This window comes from Vombatus ursinus, unplaced genomic scaffold (genome assembly GCF_900497805.2).
Source record: "Vombatus ursinus unplaced genomic scaffold, bare-nosed wombat genome assembly UNPS02000582.1, whole genome shotgun sequence".
NCBI classification, from domain to species: Eukaryota; Metazoa; Chordata; class Mammalia; order Diprotodontia; family Vombatidae; genus Vombatus; species Vombatus ursinus.
Window position 1 is genome coordinate 32,165,242 of NW_020940360.1, and position 5,835 is coordinate 32,171,076.

The following is a 5,835-nucleotide window of genomic DNA, read 5'->3' on the forward strand; positions in this document are numbered from 1 at the left end:
AAGAATGCAAGTTTCATGAAAGCAAGAGTTGTTTTCACTTTTGTCTTGGCATTCCTAGTAACTAGCATCCTTTGTTCAGTCGCATCTGACTCTTCGTGACCCTGTGGTCAGCCCTTCTGACTTGAGGGGCTCATCTTCCAATGTCATGTCTTTTATTTGCTTATTTATTTACTTATTTATTTTAGCATTTTTAATGCTGTCCATGGGGTTTTCTTGGCAAAGAAATTGGAGTGGTTTGCCATTTCTTTCTCTTGTTTTATGAAAGCAAAGTTTAAGTGACTCGCCCAGGGTCACACAGCCAGTAAGGGTCTGAGGTCACATTTGAATTCTGGTCTTTCTGACTCCAGGCCCAGGGTTCTATCCATTGTGCCACCTAGCTGCTTAGTACTCATGCACAGTACTCAATAAATGCTTATTGAATTAAATTGACTATACCTTGTTTCAGATTACCTATCTTTTACAACTATAACTTTTACAGTATAAATCTCCTAATTATAATTATATGGGGCATTATAATGGGGCAGCCCCATGGGGTGGTACTTTGAGTGCCAGACTTGGAGTCTAGAAGACTTGATTTTGAGGCTTGCCTCTACTGTAAGCTATGATGATCTTGGGTTTATCACTTAGGTTTTATTGTCCACATCTGTAAAAAGAGTGGGTTGGACTAAATTGCTTTGAACACCACTTCTAGCTTTAAATCTCTGGTTCTACGGTCCTACTTAACTGGGGTCTGAGATAATAGACTAATTCTTCCTTTTCTGTTCTTTGTGTGTGTGTGTGTGTGTGTGTGTGTGTGTAAAAACTGCATTCTCTTTATTTTGCATACTTTAATTTCAGAACAAAATAAACATTAACAGCCCACAATACACAACATCCTACTCCCCAGACCAGGAGAGGGGGAATAGGGACTCTGTAAACCCTGCCCTAATACACTGGAAAACAGGAAGAAAAAAAAAAACCACTAGACATTGGCAGATGGAGCCAGGCAAGGACAGGCTTCTGCTGCTGCTGCTGTGGGAAAACACAGAGGGTGGGATCCGATGGAGAGGTTCATCTAATCCACCTCCTCCATTTGGGATGCATCTTCATCTCCTTCAAATGGGAGGATCTCATCAGGAACAGCAGCACTGAGTTTTTCTGCTGTCCCCTCGTCCTCATCAGTGCCAAGACCTAGCTTAATCATGCAGTAAATTCAGCTTGAGTGAGTCTGGGGATCTTCAAGGGAGAAGCCTGAAGACAGCAGAGCTGTCTCAAAAAGCAGCACTACCAGGTCTTTCACAGCCTTGTCGTTCTTGTCAGCCTCAGCCTGCTGCCTGAGAGTCTCCCGATGGGGTGATCTGGGTTTATTTCCAGGTGCTTCTTGGAGATCATGTAACTCATTGTGGAGTTATCTCTCAATGCCTGTGCCTTGATGATGTGTTCCATGTTGGCTGTTTAGCCATATGTGCTAGTCACAATGCAACAGGGTGAAGACACCAGCTGATTGGAGATTGTCACTTTCTCAACCTTCTTATCCAGAATTTCCTTCATTAGCTTGCACAAGTTCTCAAATTTTGCCTTGATCTCCTTCATTTTTTTCTTTTCTTCTTCATCCTCTGAAGGTTCTAACCCTTCCTTCATAGCAAAGACAAGGGTCTTCCCATCAAATTCCTTTAGCTGCTGCACACAGTACTCATCAATGGGCTCTGTCACATATACTCCTTCAAAACCATGTTTCTGTGCCTGTTTCACAAAAGCAGAGTTGACCACTTGTTCTTTGCTCTCACCAGTGATATAGTAGATGCATTTCTGGGTATCCTTCATTCTAGACACATACAGATAAATGGCGCCTGTTGGTGGAGTTCTCATGGATTCCAAGCTTTGGGTTTTTCTAAAAGACCTCATAGAACTTTTTGCAATTCTCTTTGTCTTCTGCCAGTTCAGAGAAGAGTCTAGATACTTAATTTTTTTTTTGAGGCAATTGGGGTTAAGTGACTTACCCAGAGTCACACAGCCAGTTAGTGTTGTGTGTCTGAGGCCAGATTTGAACTCAGTTCCTCCTGACTTTAGGGCCAGTGCTCTATCCACTGTGCCACCTAGTTGCCCTTAGACACTTCTTGACAATGTTTTTATGGATGACTTTCAAGATTTTACTCTGCTGCAGCATCTCTCTGGAAATGTTGAGGGGCAGATCCTCAGAGTCTACCACACCTTTGATAAAACTAAGATACTCAGGAATAAGCTCATCACAACTGTCCATGATGAACACATGCCATACATACAGCTTAATGTTGTTCTTCTTTTTGTTTTCAAAGAGATCAAAAGGAGCTCCGAATTCCAGCTGACCTTCCACAGAGAAGTGCTTTACTGCCAAGTGATCTGCCCAATCATTGGTGAGGCTCTTATAAAACTCATATTCCTCTTGGCTGATGTCATCAAGGTCATGTGCTCAGATGGGCTTAGTCTTGTTCAGCTCTTCCTGATCAATGCATTTCTCCTTGATCTTCTTGGTTTTCTTCTTATCCTTGCCTTCATCTTCTTTGTCAGATCCTACATCTTCGATACAGGGTTTCTCCTCATCTTTAGCTGGCTCTTCCTCTTCTTTCTCTTTGTGTTCCTCCATCTCATCATCACTGTTTTCCTTCTCTCGTTCTTTCTCCAAATAAAGTGTGATGGGATAGCCAATGAACTGAGAGTGCTTCTTTACAACATCCTTGATCCCCTTCTCTTCCAGATACTCTGTCTGGTCTTTTTTTTTTTTCAGCCAAAGACAAGGTTTATTAGAACATCTGTCATATTGGGCAGACTCTTAAAGAGGCTGAACATTAGTAAACTATTGGCTAGATTCTAAGAATCTGAGCAGCTAGATTTTAAGAATCTAAGCCTTTGGCTAAATTATAAGAATCTGAGCATCTTAACGAAGACAAGATGGACCTTATATACAAAAAGACTATGAGAGGGATCTAGGAGTGGCCAAGTAGTCTATGAGGTAATAGAATTCCGGGGGACCTGGACCAAGAGAGAATGGAGCCTAGCTAGGATTAAGGGTGGGGAATGGTCAAGGGCCATAGCGAAGTAAAACAAAGGAGGGCCAGGCTAGATTAAGGGTAACAGAGATTGGGTGTAGCCATAATGAAAGGCCAGTTGATGAGATTATAGCCTCAGTCCAACACCAGAGACTTGGCCATGTGGGAAAGTCCAAGGTTTTTCCTTTCTGGGGTCTAGATCCTAATCCCATCATTCCCCCCTCAAACAAATTCTTTTGGGGTAAGGGGTGAAGGTCTTGGCTTCTGAAACTGCTTCTTGCTGGCAAGGGGTGTAGAGTTGTCCCAGCCTCAAGTTGGGGGGTCCCAAAGAGGAGGTTGACTGGAACCTAGCACAGACTGCATCCAGGGAATGATGGGGGGACATTGGCTGGTACCTGCTGTTTGCTATCAATTATAGGTGAATGGCCTGTAGTCTGGAAGACACAAATCTGACAGAAAAGACTGCAGGACCCAGATATGACAAGATAAAACATCCTTAGCTCTGTTTGGATTAAGATAATTCAGTTTTCCAACCATGCAGTATCAAATCCACCTCTTAATCCAGATTCAGGAATAGCCAGGTGGGTTAACATTCTTTTTCAAAAGATCATGATGGGGAAACTGAGCCAGGAGGATCCCATCTTAGACTGAGGCTAAAATTGTCCTCTTAGCTTTTCCCAATGCTGACATCTTACCAGTATCACATTCTCTGAGTAGCTTGTGGCATTTCTCTCAGATGGTGGATAATTGATTAGTGATGGATTATTATGACCCATCAGATAACTCAATATAAAATCCTATGAACTTTTACCTCACACAGTGAGTTTCACTAATCACAGTTTAGAAAAAACTTTTCCAGAATTTACATCTCCAACTTAAATTTGTCCTGGTATAAAAAGCCAATCATTAGAGATTTCTATACACGTGCAAATTTTCAGCAAGCCATACATAACCCAAACAAGCTTTGTGGCTAGTTTACATGTTAAAACAATAACCAACAATAGCCAAATTATTTTAGCAGTAACCAAATCATGAAAAGTTGCTTGACATAACTGATACAAAAAGTTGACCAATTTGAAACTTGAAACAAACCCATTACCAATCAGGTGACTTCAGTTTTGTTAAATGCATTTCCAAATTACTTTACACAGAGAATCAACATCTCATCATTAACAGTTAAAACTACAAATTAAAAGATTGTGCTTACCCAAGTTCAGAGGCCAGCTTCTTTACCTTGAGCAGGATGTGCTGAACTTGGGTGATGCTTCCAGGCAAAGGTTGCCCCAGGACCCAAGGTGATTGCCAGGGACCCAGGCTGTAGCTGCTGCCCCTCCCTCCTCCTTCCTTTCCCAGGTGGGGGAAGGTGAAATCAAAGGTGAGGGGTAAAGAGTGAAACTCTCTTCTCCTATGAGAGGGGTTAACATACCCTCTTGACTCAAGGGATGTGAGCGGGAGAAAGGAGTGACCAGGGTTGTAAGGAGGAGTTTCAAAACTCCTTAATGGTCAATCCAAGATATTTTTAGCTGTTCTAACTTTTCCCTGTAACCTCCATGAAGGAGGATTGAGGGGTGTAGAAGGAAGGGAGTAAGTAAGCCTCAGGGTACCAAAAAGCAACTGCAGTTTTCCCTAATTCTCTAGCACTAAGAGAATTAACAGAATTGGGCATACACTTCCAGATAGGGTATCCATCCTTGTCTTCTGTGCTGCAAAAGGTGTACTCAGGTACATGGCCTTGAACCAACCCAGTGGACCAAGAGCCTGAGAGCATCAGGCCAAGTGCAAGACAGCCTTGTAACTGTCTGCCTGAAAAGCACCTCCAAGCCTTGGTGTGTGGAGAGTGACCCCAACTACAGAGCAAGAAAGGAGGGGGGGTGTAGGCTTGTATACCTTCCAGTCTTGGCTGGAGAAGAACTTGGGGTTAGACAGTTTCCCTGTACAGGCCACCAAAATGATGAGGTTTATGGTCTTAGGGGTACTGGGACCCCAATATCACAACACGCTGATCCTGCCCGAAAGAATTCGACCCAAGCCTTCTTTCAGGCAAAGACAAGGTTTATTAGAACATCTGTCATATTGGGCAGACTCTTAAGGAATCTGAACATTAGTAATCTATTGGCTAGATTCTAAGAATCTGAGCAGTGGCTAGATTTTAAGAATATAAGCCCTTGCCTAGATTATAAGAATCTGGGCCCTGGTCTTCTTTCAGATGTAAGATCACATTGGTGCCCCTGCCAATAGACTCACCATGGTCAGCATGGACTGTGAAAGAGCTACCAGCAGAAGACTCCCAGGCATACTGTTCATCACCATTGTGCTTGGTGATGACAGCTACCTTCTCTGCCACCAAGTAAGCAGAATAGAAACCCACACCAAACTGACCCATCGTGGAGATGTCTGCTCCAGCCTGCAAAGCCTCCATGAAAACCTTGGTGCCAGACTTGGCAATGATTCCCAAGTTATTGATCAAATCAGCTTTTGTCATGCCAATGCTAGTATCCACCAAAGTCAGAGTATGCTCCTAAGGGTTGGGGATGATGTCAATCTTCAGCTCTTTACCACTGTCCAATTTGGAAGGATCTGTCAGACTCTCATAGCAGATCTTGTCCAGGGCATCACAGGCATTGGAAATGATCTCTTGAAGGAAGCTTTTCTTATTAGAATAAAAGGTATTGATAATCAATGACATAAGCTAGACAATCTCTGCCTGGAAGACAAAGGTCTCCACCTCCTCCTCTCTATGCTGTACTTCCTCAGGTATCTGAGTGGTTGTGGAGAAGAAAGCTGGTTCAAGGAAGTGCTGAGTCCAGTGGCTCCAAAGACCAGGTACCAT

General features: G+C 43.1%; 1 pseudogene; it reads right to left on the minus strand.

The window, feature by feature from the left end:
* Window positions 1-1,054: 1,054 nt before the first annotated feature.
* Window positions 1,055-5,835, minus strand: LOC114037671 (annotated as a pseudogene).